Here is a 16937-nt window from a genome sequence, read left to right on the forward strand (position 1 = left end):
ATATTCCACAGCATACCGCCAGTAGATAAGCGGATGACAGTGTCGGCAAAACATGCACAAATGTTGCGATTACAGAAAACACCATCAGTATGTCAAAGTTTCTCTGAAGCAAATTTTGCATTTATAGGTTAAATGTGTGATTGGCTTGTAATTGAACGCATGACTTGAACATGACTTGAACCTTGAAAACTAGATAACTAAACAAGAGATTAGAAAATGCAAACTCACTTTCTTCTGAAGTACGAGAGGCGAAAATAAGTCTCTCAATGTTAATAAAGTTTTCAATTCTGAATTTATTGTTTTTAAAAATTCTTTCCAGTACTCACTGAAATTTCATCATCTGGCATCCATCAACCATCCACCGTAAACAATAAACAATGTAACAGACAACAAACATTCTGTAGGCTTCTACATCTAAAACCATCTCCTCGGGGCAAACCATCTAAAACCTGAATAACGCTCAACGTCACCCCCAACGACGCAGCATGATAGTTTAAATGAAAGCTGTGAGGAGCCTGTCGGATTCTATTCGGGGAGTCATCATTATCAAAATTAAGGTAACTTTTTTTAAAGCTGGCACATTTTATCAACATCCTTAAAGCGGCTGTACATAGATAAAGCTGATATCTCATATCCGAAATAAACGACATGTGGTTATTGGTTATCGTACAATAACACACTGCAGGAAGAAAAAAACACTCGAGGCTGCAGTGTTTTATTGTACGATAAACAACCCCCACTCGTCGTTATTTCTTAAGTAATACGGGGCGGTCAGGTAGCCTAGTGGTTAAAGCGTTCGCTCGTCACGCCGGAGACCCAGGTTCGTTTCCCGACATGGGTACAATGTGTGAAGCCCATTACTGGTGTCCCCCGCCGTGATATTGCTGGAATATTGCTAAAAGCGGTGTAAAACCAAACTAACTCACTCTGCAGTTACAAAATTCAAAGCGAACATTAATATTGCCATTCTAAGGTCTCAAGAATGTCTGTCCAAACTTGTGAAACAAATCATACGAAACTGATCTCAGATCAGTTCCAGTGCGAAACAACGTTACTCCGGAAACCCGAGCTTTCGGGTGAGCATTGCAGGGAACAGCCCGGATTAAGCAGGTTTAACTATTTGGCGAAGGAGTATTTTGTTAGCAGACTCTCTTATTAACCTATAACATAATTGCATCTGGGATGCTTATTAAGTCCCATACGGTACTAAACCCTCAAGAATATGAGCCCCGCATTCCTCATTAACACACTGAAGTTCAAAGAGATACAGATGGTTTATCCTTTACATCTTCATAACTACAAGTGTATGAAGCCCATTTGTGGTGTCTGTCGTGATATTGCTGGAATATTGCTAAAAGCGGCGTTAAGCCAAACTTACTCACTCTTAAGTAATACATGTATTACATCTTTTATATTCTTGCCCCAAACAATTTTACCTCTTTAATCTTATGGGAAAGTGTGTTAATATAGGCCCCACATATCAGTTCAGCGAAACATGATTAATCACTTCTAACCAACCAGAGTGCGCAGATGTTAATGAAACATTAAAATTTATTTATTACTTAATGCGTGTTTATTCATTACATGTGTGTTGCATCCTTGTGTAGATTATACTAAACTGGGCGGACAGTGCTGGGATTCCACGGACAAGCACTGGCAGTATAATCAAGCTTGGAATAGACTCTAGTCTTGTAGTTGGCAGGTCATATACTCATCAACACTATTAAAAGGCCACATTTAATATATCACGATGCGCTAATACCATATCTGCCCATCCTTCCAGAGTGAGCTTGATGTTACCGTTAATACAACGTGCGGGCCAGTTGGTCAGGTGAAGAGTGAGAGAGTGATTTAGTGAGTGTGGTTTTACACCGCTATTCAGGACAAGGAACACAAATGGAAATAATGTTTGTTTGATGAACGCCGCACTCAGCAATATTCAAGAAATATGACGGCGGTCTGTAAATAATCGAGTCTGGACCAGACATTCCAGTGATTGACATCATAAGCATCGATCCACGCAATTTGGATACGATGACATTCATCAACCGAGTCACCGAGCCTGTCGACTAACCGATCCCGTTAGTCGTCTCTTAAGTAGTGAGTAAGTAACTATGGTTTTAGGCCGCTTTTAGCAATATTCCAGCAATATCACGGCGGGGGGCACCAGAAATGGGCTTCACACATTGTACCCATGTCGGGAATCGAACCCGGGTCTTCGGCGTGACGAGCGAACGCTTTAACCACAAGGCTACCCGACCGCCCCGCTTGTCATAAGAGACTTAACAATGAGTGAGCCATGGTCCAAATTCCTATTGTTGGGAACGGAAGCTGCGTCTTCGGCGTCATGGACGTACAGTTTAACCATTCCAACATATAACATCATCAACAATCTGTCTGTGTGCTCCAGATTCGATTATAAACAGGCCGCAGTTACGAATGTTTTTTTTCTCAGTTACGAATGTTGTAATAGCAGTGAGCGCGGCGTAAAATAACATTCTTGGCTAGATTCGCGCGTGAGCACCGCGGGGGTGACGCGTCCCATATAGATTCGTGCTGGAAGCTACACGACCTCAGTGGTGTAAAACAACACCGTGCTCTGAAAGCAACTGGGCTTCCACCGAACATCTGCAGCAAGTATCAAATACCAACAAAAGACCTTTAATGTGATTTCATGATATAAGTTCGAGAATGAAGTGGTCGTTTCCAAAGTAAATAAGGACATTACTGACTATGTGGTATCAAAGGTGCCGAATGTTTTATTTTCATAAGCAGTAATGTGACTTAATGACTTTAACAGACAACACAAAAGATCCAAGTAAAATCTCAAGTCTCAGGTTCCTGGGAATACCAAATTTCAGAGGGCTGCTTCGCATACAATGGCATGAAACAACACACACACACACACACACACACACACACACACACACACACACACACACACACACACACACACACACACAAACAGAGAGAGAGCCTTTAGAGGCCAAACTGATTGAAGACTGATGGAAGTCGGTCGTGGTCACGTGGTCTGTCATACACACGTGTGGCTGGGCGGAAACAAGAACATTTTCCGTAAACAATCAGATCCGCTCGGCTTATTCCGCTGCGACATTGAGAACAGCTCAGCGGCTCCCGTCACCTGCACCAGGTCCAAAGCCTTGAATCAGGTCAGTGACACGACACTTGGCCCGTCTGGGAACTCAGGTTTTATTCTTCAATCAAGTTTTCCCTCTTTCTCAGATCAGTCTGGCTTTTTTACAATTTCGTTAAAAACATTGTCTGGACCGGACTCGTCTGTAGGCTGTACCTTATTGTCCCCCTCAGCGATTTCGGCGAAGAACAGGTCTCAATTGGCGAGGGCTTGTCGTAAGAGTCGACTGAACAGTGTTTGTTTGTTGTTTAACGCCGCACTCAGCAATATTCCAGCTATATGGCGGTGGTCTGTAAATAATCTGGTCAGGTCCGGACAATCCAGTGACTGATATCATGAGCATCGATCCATGCAATCGGGATACGATGACATGCATCAACTAAGTCAGCGAGCCTGACCACCCGATCACGTTAGTCGCCTCTTACGACAAGCGTAGTCGCCTCAACCATTAGTGACAGCAAGCGAACTTCCGGGTTAGAATAGGTCCACAGCAACCTCTGCTTGTCGTAAGAGTGAGTGAGTGAGTATGTTTGATGCCGCTTCTAGCAATATTCCAGCAATAACACGGCGGGGGACACCAGAAATAGGCTTCACACATTTTACCCATGTCGGGAATCGAACCTGGGTCTTCGGCGTGACGAACGAACGCTTTAACCACTTGGTTACCCGACCACCCCGCTTGTCATAAGAGACGACAGAAAAGATCGGGTGGCCAGGCTGGCTGACTTGGTTGATGGCGTGTCAGCGTACCCCGAAGCCGTGGATTGTTGCTCGCAATATCAATCACTAGATTGTCAGGTCCAGAGTGCAGCGTCATTCATATATTGCCACCTGCGACGTTTAACAACATTAAATTATCAATCACCAACAACCTCAATCGAAGATGCCTATTTTGTTCCAGCATTCCCACATACGCATATAGGTTTGAAGCAGAAATAAAAATGAATATAATTGCAGTGATTTTACCATGGTATAATGTCTTTGAAGTGAACTCGCATGAACTCGTTTAAACCATGAAACTATTTATTTTTAAAGTTGGAACCTGGAATCTATCAAACGCCATCGCAAGTGATATCATCACTTTTCGTCTCATTAGAAAACAAAAAAACTGAAGTTTTCTTTTAAAAAGCAACCGACGAATATCCTCAGGCTCGAGCTCAGCAACGCGTGTCTCTCCGGCATGCGCCTTGCCAGATCACCAGAAGCAGTCAGAAACGAGCGTGCAGTGATAATGAGCCGGTCAACTTCAAAGCTCCAGATCTGTCCCGAGAACCTCGTGCAAAGCGACCTGCACGTGGGAGGACCCGTGATTCATGCTGGATGACATAACGTGGGCGGGATCATCCAGGCCACGACATGTCATGTTTTTGTTTGTTGGAGCGAGAGGGTTGATTGTTGTGACATCTTTGGTCATGGAGTTTTAAAATATTTAAAAAAATTTATTTCCATAGTTTCACTCTGCCTAAAGGCATTTTTTGCACAAAACTCCTTAAAAAATTTGATTAGCTTTGCCTGGCCTAACAAGATTTGCACAACAAAAAAGGTATATTTTCTGATTTACTAAACAGTATCCCAATGTTTATTTATATTTAATAATGTTATCAGCATTTGCTTCCAGTGCGACGTTTAACATAAATACTTTCACCGTTGTGGGATTTCGGGTCAAAACACAGAGTAACTGTGTTATGTGCTTGTTTAAAAAAACTCAACAGCAAAGTGTATTGTCTCTATCGATGTCATGGTGTTACATTAGGAGCAAGGTAAGTGCACATGGTCTATACCTTCGCCATGGTGTTACATTAGGAGCAAGGTAAGTGGTCTCTACCGGTGTCATGGTGTTACATTAGGAGCAAGGTAAGTGGTCTCTGCCGTTGCCATGGTGTTACATTAGGAGCAAGGTAAGTGGTCTCTACCGTTGCCATGGTGTGTTACATTAGGAGCAAGGTATGTGCTCTCTACCGGTGTAATGGTGTTACATTAACAGCAAAGTATGTGGTCTCTACCGGTGTCATGGTGTTACATTAACAGCAAAGTATGTGGTCTCTACCGTTGCCATGGTGTTACATTAGGAGCAAGGTATGTGCTCTCTACCGGTGTAATGGTATTACATTAACAGCAAAGTATGTGGTCTCTACCGGTGTCATGGTGTTTCATTAACAGCAAAGTATGTGGTCTCTACCGGTGTCATGGTGTTACATTAACAGCAAAGTATGTGGTCTCTACCGGTGTCATGGTGTTACCTTTACAGCAAAGTATGTGGTCTCTACCGGTGTCATGGAGTTACATTAACAGCAAAGTATGTGGTCTCTACCGGTGTCATGGTGTTACATTAACAGCAAAGTATGTGGTCTCTACCGGTGTCATGGTGTTGAATTAACAGCAAAGTATGTGGTCTCTACCGGTGTCATGGTGTTACATTAACAGCAAGGTATGTGGTCTCTACCGGTGTCATGGAGTTACATTAACAGCAAAGTATGTGGTCTCTACCGGTGTCATGGTGTTACCTTTACAGCAAAGTATGTGGTCTCTATCGGTGTCATGGTGTTCCTATAGGAGCAAGGTATGTGGTCTCTACCGATGTCATGGTGTTACATTAACAGCAAAGTATGTGGTCTCTATCGATGTCATGGTGTTACATTAACAGCAAAGTATGTGGTCTCTACCGATGTCATGGTGTTACATTAACAGCAAAGTATGTGGTCTCTATCGATGTCATGGTGTTACATTAGCAGCAATGTATGTGGTCTCGACCGGTGTCATGGAGTTACATTAGGAGCAAAGTATGTGGTCTCTATCGATGTCACGGTGTTACATTAGCAGCAAAGTATGTGGTCTCTACCGGTGTCATGGTGTTACATTAACAGCAAAGTATGTGGTCTCTATCGGTGTCATGGTGTTACATTAACAGCAAGGTATGTGGTCTCTACCGGTGTCATCGTGTTACCTTTACAGCAGAGTATGTGGTCTCTACCGGTGTCATGGTGTTACATTAACAGCAAAGTATGTGGTCTCTACCGTTGCCATGGTGTTACATTAGGAGCAAGGTATGTGCTCTCTACCGGTGTAATGGTATTAAATTAACAGCAAAGTATGTGGTCTCTACCGGTGTCATGGTGTTTCATTAACAGCAAAGTATGTGGTCTCTACCGGTGTCATGGTGTTACATTAACAGCAAAGTATGTGGTCTCTACCGGTGTCATGGTGTTACCTTTACAGCAAAGTATGTGGTCTCTACCGGTGTCATGGAGTTACATTAACAGCAAAGTATGTGGTCTCTACCGGTGTCATGGTGTTACATTAACAGCAAAGTATGTGGTCTCTACCGGTGTCATGGAGTTACATTAACAGCAAAGTATGTGGTCTCTACCGGTGTCATGGTGTTACATTAACAGCAAAGTATGTGGTCTCTACCGGTGTCATGGAGTTACATTAACAGCAAAGTATGTGGTCTCTACCGGTGTCATGGTGTTACCTTTACAGCAAAGTATGTGGTCTCTACCGGTGTCATGGTGTTACAATAACAGCAAGGTATGTGGTCTCTATCGATGTCATGGTGTTACATTAGCAGCAAAGTATGTGGTCTCTACCGGTGTCATTGTGTTACATTAGGAGCAAGGTATGTGGTCTCGACCGATGTCATAGTGTTACATTAGGAGCAAGATAACTGGTCTCTACCGTTGCCATGGTGTTACATTAACCGCAAGGTATGTGGTCTCTACCGGTGTCATGGTGTTACTATAGGAGCAAGGTATGTGGTCTCTACCGGTGTCATGGAGTTACAATAACAGCAAGGTATGTGGTCTCTACCGGTGTCATGGTGTTACATTAGCAGCAAGGTATGTGGTCTCTGTCGATGTCATGGTGTTACATTAACAGCAAGGTATGTGGTCTCTATCGATGTCATGGTGTTACATTAACAGCAAGGTATGTGGTCTCTACCGGTGTCATGGAGTTACAATAACAGCAGGGTATGTGGTCTCTATCGGTGTCATGGTGTTACTATAGGAGCAAGGTATGTGGTCTCTACCGGTGTCATGGTGTTACAATAACAGCAAGGTATGTGGTCTCTATCGATGTCATGGTGTTACATTAGCAGCAAAGTATGTGGTCTCTACCGGTGTCATTGTGTTACATTAGGAGCAAGGTATGTGGTCTCGACCGATGTCATAGTGTTACATTAGGAGCAAGATAACTGGTCTCTACCGTTGTCATGGTGTTACATTAATAGCAAGGTATGTGGTCTCTACCGGTGTCATGGTGTTACTATAGGAGCAAGGTATGTGGTCTCTACCGGTGTCATGGTGTTACATTAGCAGCAAGGTATGTGGTCCCTACCGGTGTCATGGTGTTACATTAACAGCAAGGTATGTGGTCTCTACCGGTGTCATGGTGTTACATTAACAGCAAGATATGTGGTCTCTACCGGTGTCATGGAGTTACAATAACAGCAAAGTATGTGGTCTCTACCGGTGTCATGGTGTTACATTAACAGCAAGATATGTGGTCTCTACCGGTGTCATGGAGTTACAATAGCAGCAAAGTATGTGGTCTCTACCGATGTCATGGTGTTACATTAACAGCAAGGTATGTGGTCTCTACCGGTGTCATGGAGTTACAATAACAGCAAAGTATGTGGTCTCTACCGATGTCATGGTGTTACATAAGCAGCAAGGTATGTGGTCTCTATCGATGTCATGGTGTTACATAAGCAGCAAGATCACTGGCCACCACCGATGTCATGGTGGTACATTAGCAGCAAGGTATGTGGTCTCTATCGATGTCATGGTGTTACATAAGCAGCAAGATCACTGGCCACCACCGATGTCATGGTGTTACAATAACATCAAGGTATGTGGTCTCTATCGATGTCATGGTGTTACATTAGCAGCAAGGTATGTGGTCTCTGCCGGTGTGATGGTGTTACATTATCGGGAAGATAACTGGTCTCTGCCGGTGTCATGGTGTTACATTAGCAGCAAGGTATGTGGTCTCTGCCGGTGTGATGGTGTTACATTATCAGCAAGCTAACTGGTCTCTGACGGTGTGATGGTGTTACATTAGCAGCAAGATAACTGGTCTCTGACGGTGTGATGGTGTTACATTATCAGCAAGATAACTGGTCTCTGCCGGTGTCATGATGTTACATTTTAAGGAAGATAACTGGTCTCTGCCGGTGTGATGGTGTTACATTATCAGCAAGATAACTGGTCTCTGGCGGTGTGATGGTGTTACATTATCAGCAAGATAACTGGTCTCTGTCGGTGTGATGGTGTTACATTATCAGCAAGATAACTGGTCTCTGACGGTGTCATGGATTTACATTATCAGCAAGATAACTGGTCGGTGTGATGGTGTTGCATTATCAGCAAGATAACTGGTCTCTGCCGGTGTGATGGTGTTACATTATCAGCAAGGTAACTGGTCTCTGACGGTGTGATGGTGTTACATGATCAGCAAGATAACTGCTCTCTGACGGTGTGATGGTGTTACATTATCAGCAAGATAACTGATCTCTGTCGGTGTCATGGTGTTACATTATCAGCAAGATAACTGGTCTCTGACGGTGTCATGGTGTTACATTATCAGCAAGAAAACTGGTCTCTGACGGTGTCATGGTGTAAAATTATCAGCAAGATAACTGGTCTCTGCCGGTGTCATGGTGTTACATTATAAGCAAGGTATGTGGTCTCTACCAATGTCATTGTGTTACATTAGCAGCAAGATAACTAGTCACTACTGATGTCATTGTGTTACATTTTCAGCAAGATAACTAGTCACTACTGATGTCATGGTGGTACATTAGCAGCATTATATACGTATATATTGTCTCTACCGGTGTCATAGTACTTTAATGGCCATATACCTTCCTGCTTATTAAGTACTATGACACCGGTAATGACCACACACTTTGATACTAATGTTAGCGTTACAAGCCCCTAGGACCGCCTCCGTGGTCTAGTGGGAGAGCGTCCGCCCTGAGAGCGGAAGGTCCGGGTTTCGATCCCCGGCCGCGTCATACCAAAAGACGTTTAAAGATGGTACTTGTTGTTACCATGTCTGGCGCTCGGCATTAAAGGGCTAATACAAGGACTGGTCGGCTCCGAGTCAGTATACTGTGTCTGAGTGGGGTATTCATGTTAAACTGCGGCATGGTATCTCAGTGAGCTAGCACTATAAATCGGTATCAGTCCGGACTAGTACAAGCAGCCACACACACATAAAACACGTGCATGCACGTCGCTATATAAGTGCAATCAATAATCTTGGACGCGACGTTAAACCCCATTTCACCTACAAGCCGCGTGGGCCAACATTGGCCCCCACTACCCCACACTGGTCAAGACTCTATTATTTTCCGCCTACCGTGATAGATCTTAAATATTGCTGACTATGACGAAAACTGACTCTCACTTATTCAATCCTTAAATAAAAGTGAGGGGGGCCACTTTTCTTCAACGGAATCCCGTTATGCTAAGACACCTCTTAAAGCGGTGATCGTGTTGGGAAACGGGCCTATTTCACTCAACACTAAAGAATCTCACCGCTGAAAGATTACGTACATGGAGATAAGCCGTCATGTACGGAATGTCACGTGACACAGTTACGTCCTCTGGACTCTCCGCCGATACCCGCCGGGGTTTCCGATAGACAGCGGATATTGTTAACGTTTTTGTTTCACCTCTGGCCCCGAACAAACAAACACATTGGAACTTGAACTTGGCGCATATCACTTTTATTTGCCAAAGATAACCGTTTTGAACAATGATCAGAAGACTGCGCTCCACTCCCGCCGGAAATAATCTACATTCGAGCAAACCTCGTTACCGCATACCGTCAGCCATTCGCGATTACTCGTTTAATTCCGGTACAAGCCGAATGTCAACGCGTTCTAATCACGGCGCAATTTGTAAGTTACGGAAAGGAACGAGTTGTGCCGATTGATCGTCTGTTTAGCTTTCTCATTGAAGTGGTATGCCTTTGTTTGAACAAATGCGAATGATATCAATTTTGAAATAACACAAGGGGATTTGTATGTTCATATTACAAATACATCAGAGATGTGGGATACGATACAAGCTATTAAAATACTACTAGCGTGACGGCTGATGTTTTGGATGCCTGGGCGCATAGCTGGTAGACTTTTAACATTATTCTGATATGATAGAACAATGGCATTAAATCCTTGACTGCAAACCCTCACTAACATAATATTTGGCTGGACATACCAATTGACCAAGAGATCACATCGAACGCTTGGCTTCTATGGTCATGTGCGTACAGAATTTCAAGCTTTAAACTAATTGTCAGTAAATGTTTGGTTGGCGTTCTTGAAGTTGCTGAGTAAGTAAGTAAAACTTCTAATTGTCAGGGTCAAAATACTGATATACTGCTAGGATTCAGTAAAGTCTTTCTCACATACTAACACTGTTTTAATACATAAATATAGTTTTGTTGGTTTGTTGACTTGGTTGATGTATGTCATCGTATTCCAATAACGTGGATCGATGCTCATGATGTCAACCACTGGATTGTCTGGTTCAGACTCGATTATTGCCAGACCGCCGTCATATAGCTGGAATATTGCTGAGTGCGGCGTTAAACATTAAAGAAGAAGAGAAGAAGATGTTTGTTGTTTAAGGCTGCACTCAACAATATTCCAGCTATATGACGGCGGTCTGTAATGACTCGAGTCTTGACCACTGAGTGAGTGAGTGAGTTGGGTTTAACGCCGCTCTAAACATTATTCCAGCTGAGTGATGCAGGTCTCGGGCGTTTACCACTTTGGTGAAATTCACAAGCACGGGTATGATGCTGACAAACACAGAGACATAGTCAGCGCCACCTGGGAATCGAACCCACAATTATAGGTTGCTGGCGTGCCCAGCTGCGTCGATCTATGCTCATGATGTCAATCACAGGTCCAAATACGATTATATGGCAGGAATATTGCTGAGAGCGGTATTAAACAACCAACCAACCAACAAATACATAAATAATGTAAGGACCATACATGAACAATTATTACAGTTCAAATAACAATAATTTGAAAACTGACTTACAACTGTTTCTTATCACATGTCCGTAACAAAACAATATATTCACTAACATTTTGCCTCATGATCAGCCAGCATTTTTTTATTGCTGTTGAACTAGGGAAATACAGAATAAACATTGTATATCTCTAGGTTCTGGTGGGTGGTGGGGTAGCCTTGTGGTTTAAACGTTGACAAAGCCCTTGGTTCGATTCCTTATTTTGGTACAATGCACGAAGCCAATTCCTGGTGTCTCAAACTCCATGATAAAGCTGAGGTAGTGCTAATAGCGGCGTAAAACAACGCCGACTCAAGTTCTGCTTCGGAAACAAACCCCACTGAAGCCATCTTTTTCCACAAAATTATTTTGTTTAAATAAATAAATAAATAAATAAATAAATAAATAAATAAATAAATAAATAAATAAATAAATAAATAAATAAATAAATAAATAAATAAATAAATAATATCCTTGAAAAGCATATCGAACTCCAGTTTTCAGTCAGAGGTATTGTTTTCAAGAGAAAACGGAGCGTGATTTTTTAATAAAATGGTTGTAAGTGCAATACAAGCGGGCAGAAAGAACAAGCATTTTGTGCTGACTTGCAACTTTGATAATTACCCCTTCTTGGCAGCCTATAGTTCAGGACAAATAACCACTTATACTTGTTTGTCACACATGGTGTTTCTCGACGAAACGTCTTCAAATTAAGCCATTTAATCACCAGGGAGAAAGCCTACATAGACACCAGATGTGCGACGTATTTGCATCAGATATGGTACATGTTTGTCACAATCAAATGTAACTGTATCGCTTTCTCCCTTGATTAAACTATTTTAAAATGAGGCTAACTTTCCTAAAACAACACGAAAATAAAACAACACAGCCTTAACCGATGTTGGTTTGGTTTTGGGTATCTGAGAGCTCGGCTCATAATTCGAGACGGATATGGCTTTTCGATAGATCTCTACCCCACTATGAAAACAAAAGACGTGTATCGTGCTATCAGCGATCGCGATGCGCGGACCAAACAGAGTTGCCTCCCTTATCTGAAATCTCCCAGGCGGTGGTTTATTTTCTTCTGCAAGTACAAAGCTCTGTATCTGCCATCTTCTCTTGGTGACATTATTTGCAATGACACATGCCTGAACCAATTATGTTATATTACTCATATGATACAATCAAGTATTATATTTTTGTTTATTGCAATACAAACGCTAAATGCATCCTGTTTGTTGATATACAGTATCATTGTTTATGAAACTGGTGGCATTTAAAAAATAATTGTTTTTTTCCACAACATACAGACACTTTTACCCAATGTATCGGAGTCACAGTTACGAGGGTTTATGTTTTGAGTAAACCATATATTCATCTGTTTTTCTCGCTACGTCATTGTGAGTTGAAACGAGATGGGGTTCATCTTCCTGAGGCAAGGGAATTAACTGACAATGAAAGTCTAGTTTCCACCCTTTCCGAACTAGGTTGGACTTATGGAGTTATATTTTGGCTGGACTAACGAGTCTATACATAGTCCAATCAAAATCGCGTAACTAAATCAACATCCAGTTCGAAAACTGCCGTGCAGATTTCGGTCGATTGCAGAATTTGCAATGCACGTGTACCGTCAACTTTGCGTCAACAGATATTTTTAAAATCTTTTCATGTATTTAATCAAGGCGCTCACGTGATTTGATGCACTTCGCGAAAGTAAGACCCGTTTTATTACAATATAGATCTTAATTATCGATCTGGGCGCCGCCATTTTGTTTGAGGTAGGTAGAATTTGATTGGTCAGTTGGGGTGATATACATGTCAGACAGCCGCTGTGACAGTGTACAATGTACACCGCGTCTACTGGTTCAGACAACAGTTGCCACAGTGTATATTACACACCATATCTACTGGTTCAGACAACAAGTGTCACAGTGTATATTACACACCATATCTACTTGTTCAGACAACCGTTGTGACAGTGTACATTATACACCGTGTCTACTGGTTCAGACAACAATTGTCACAGTGTATATTACAAACCATGTCTACTGGTTCAGACAAGCGTTTTGACAGTGTATATTACACACCATTTCTACTGGTTCAGACAACAATTGTGACAGTTTCTATTACACACCATCTCTACTGGTTCAGACAACCGTTATGACAGTGTACAAGTCACACCGCGTCCAATGGTTCAGACAACAATTGTCACAGTGTATATTACACACCATATCTACTGGTTCAGACAACCGCTTTGACAGTGTACATTTCACACCGTGTCCACTGGTTCAGACAACACTTGTCACAGTGTATATTACAAACCATATCTACTGGTTCAGACACTAATTGTCATAGTGTATATTACAAACCATATCTACTGGTTCAGACAACCGTTATGACAGTGTACATTATACACCGTGTCTACTGGTTCAGACAACAATTGTCACAGTGTATATTACACACCATATCTTCAGGTTCAGACAACCGTTGTGACAGTGTGCATCATACACCGTATCTACTGGTTCAGACAACAATTGTCACAGTGTATATTACACAGCACATCTACTGGTTCAGACAACAATTGTCATAGTGTATATTACACACCATATCTACTGGTTCAGACAACAATTGTCACAGTGTATATTACACACCATATCTACGGGTTCAGACAACCGCTTTGACAGTGTATATTACACACCATATCTACTGCTTCAGACAACCACTGTGACAGTGTATATTACACACCATATCTACTGGTTCAGACAACAACTGTCACAGTGTACATTATACACCGTATCTACTGGTTCAGACAACAGTTGCTACAGTGTATATTACACACCATATCTACTTGTTCAGACAACAAGTGTCACAGTGTATAACACAAACCATATCTACGGGTTCAGACAACAATTGTCACAGTGTATATCACACACAATATCTACGGGTTCAGGCAAACCTTGTGACAGTGTACATTATTCGCCGTGTCTACTGGTTCAGACAACAATTGTCAAAGTGTATATTACACACCATATCTACTGGTTCAGACACTAATTGTCATAGTGTATATTACACACCATATCTACAGGTTCAGACAACAATTGTCACAGTGTATATTACACACCATATCTACGGGTTCAGACAACAATTGTCATAGTGTATATTACACACCATATCTAAAGGTTCAGACAACAATTGTCACAGTGTATATTACACACCATATCTACGGGTTCAGACAACAATTGTCATAGTGTATATTACACACCATATCTACAGGTTCAGACAACAATTGTCACAGTGTATATTACACACCATATCTACGGGTTCAGACAACAATTGTCATAGTGTATATTACACACCATATCTACGGGTTCAGACAACAATTGTGACAGTGTATATTACACACCATATCTACGGGTTCAGACAACAATTGTCACAGTGTATATTACACACCACATCTACGGGTTCAGACAACCGCTGTGACAGTGTATTTTACACACCATATCTATGGGTTCAGACAACAATTGTCACAGTGTATATTACACACCATATCTACTGGTTCAGACAACTGCTGTGACAGTGTATATTACACACCATATCTACTGGTTCAGACAACAATTGTGAGAGTGTATCTTACACACCATATCTACTGGTTCAGACAACAATTGTCACAGTGTATATTACACACCATATCTACGGGTTCAGACAACAATTGTCATAGTGTATATTACACACCATATCTACGGGTTCAGACAACAATTGTGACAGTGTATATTACACACCATATCTACGGGTTCAGACAACAATTGTCACAGTGTATATTACACACCATATTTACGGGTTCAGACAACAATTGTCACAGTGTATATTACACACCATATCTACGGGTTCAGACAACAATTGTCAAAGTGTATATTACACACCATATTTACGGGTTCAGACAACAATTGTCACAGTGTATATTACACACCATATCTACTGGGTTAGATGAGACTATCGAGGCCCGCACATATCATGAAATCGAAATGTCCCCAATTAGGTAATCCAAACCAGATGTCCCTTCCTTCGTGGAAACCGCAGTCTATGTGAGAGGAAATGTGAACCCCGTTATTCTAACAGTAAACTACATTCATGCTCAGATCCCCAATTGTCGTACAATCACACATTCTCCACAACAAACATATATCCCAATTATATAACCAGCACACTGAAAGACACGGGGATCCTCGTCTGATTCACATAAACCCCGTCATCCACGAAGCTATTGCTATTTTTAGAGGTCAAACGTAAACAGTTCAAAATGCTATATTCAAATTGTGGGTGTGGTGTATTGGTGGTCGGTGGTGTAACAGCACGAAGACAATTCTCGCTGGGAAATTATTACAGGGGCTGTTTCTCTAGTCTACTTAATAACAACAGTTATATTAACCGACCATGGTTTAGTCGGTACTTATAAAGGCGTATTCAATCACTTTCACAAGATTGATTGTGAGACAGTATCTATCTGCGTGTGAAACCACGGTCATTTTTCATAATTATTTTTTTATAAATGCCGTCATTTGAAAGGTAACCGTATTTATTTCAGTACCGGAATTGTCAGCCGCACACAAATAAGAAACTATGACCCACGTAGCCGAAGACCGAGAGCGACGGGTACATGGGTCATAACAAATATTTCTAATCGTGTATAGCTAAATTGTGTGCACGATGCTATCAATGAACTGAAACCACAAGAAGTGTGCCTCTAAGTCGTATGACAGGTCGTATATGTATCCCCTGGGCGGTTACAGGACATTGCGAAATATTTTGACACCCTCTTCTTTTTCCGCCCTGATGCATTCATCTTGCCATCTATACGCCTTAACGATACTCCCACGACAAGACTTCCCAGCCTGAGTGCAACTCTGTCTGCGTTTCCAATGTCATGGAAATTTCTACCTACTTGCAACGTTTAACGTGCTAAGTGTGAACAAATAATTTTTAAACAGTGTTGTTAAGCAAATAATCTACCTTCCACCCTTCTCGAGAGCTTTGGACACTTGACATACAATTAACAGATAATCATGTGATATATCATCGGGTATGTAAACAGTTTAATGTTTAAATACAAGCTGTAGGATTTTGCGTTTGTCTTTTTAAAATATCAATTCGATTTGTTAATATATATGTAAAATAATCTTACTATACAGGCGTACGTGAGTCTCATTCTCTGAAAATATACATTTCACGTGAAGTGGCGGTGTATGTGTCTTTCATGTAAAGTGATGCTGTAGGTAGTAAAATGTGTTCTTACCTCGAAACAGCTACATCCAACCACTGGAGTTGTTCTGTTGATAAACAGCTCCCACTTGCTTTTCCCCGACTCCTCCCAAGCCCCGAACAGTGATGTCGCATGCACAATTCAGACATGAGGCCTGAATAAGTCACACAATCACAGGCCAGTCACGTACATGCGCAATGCGTAACAGTGCATCGATGTGTGACGTATAATGGGCTATGAGACTCGCGCGTAGTCTCTGGACATATATAATCATGATAGAAACAAATAACTGAAACAAATATATTGAAAAGGGACCCCAGTGTGATGGGAGATTCAGTCCCTGAGGAAAATCTAGACTTGTTTCATTGGGACTTTTGCATTTCAGAAAGGGATGGGCGCAGAGAAGAAAATATGGTTCAGGGACTGTGAGACAGGCCAAAGGGGTTATTATATACGTGTGACGTTGCTTATCAATCTTTGTCAGTGTTTATCATG

At 41.8% G+C, this 16937-nt stretch overlaps 1 protein-coding gene across 1 annotated transcript in view; it reads right to left on the reverse strand.

Annotated features, from left to right (window-relative positions):
* LOC139444735 (uncharacterized) overlaps window positions 1-16583 on the reverse strand; it is a 116606-nt gene extending 100023 nt beyond the window's left edge. Inside the window, exon 1 of the mRNA XM_071225669.1 lies at window positions 16476-16583. The gene's annotated coding sequence lies outside the window, so the exon portion shown is untranslated. The remainder of the gene's footprint in view (window positions 1-16475) is intronic.
* Between the last annotated feature and the right edge of the window lie 354 nt (window positions 16584-16937).

Source organism: Haliotis cracherodii, unplaced genomic scaffold (genome assembly GCF_022045235.1).
Source record: "Haliotis cracherodii isolate W230 unplaced genomic scaffold, xgHalCrac1.p SCAF_6, whole genome shotgun sequence".
NCBI lineage: Eukaryota > Metazoa > Mollusca > Gastropoda > Lepetellida > Haliotidae > Haliotis > Haliotis cracherodii.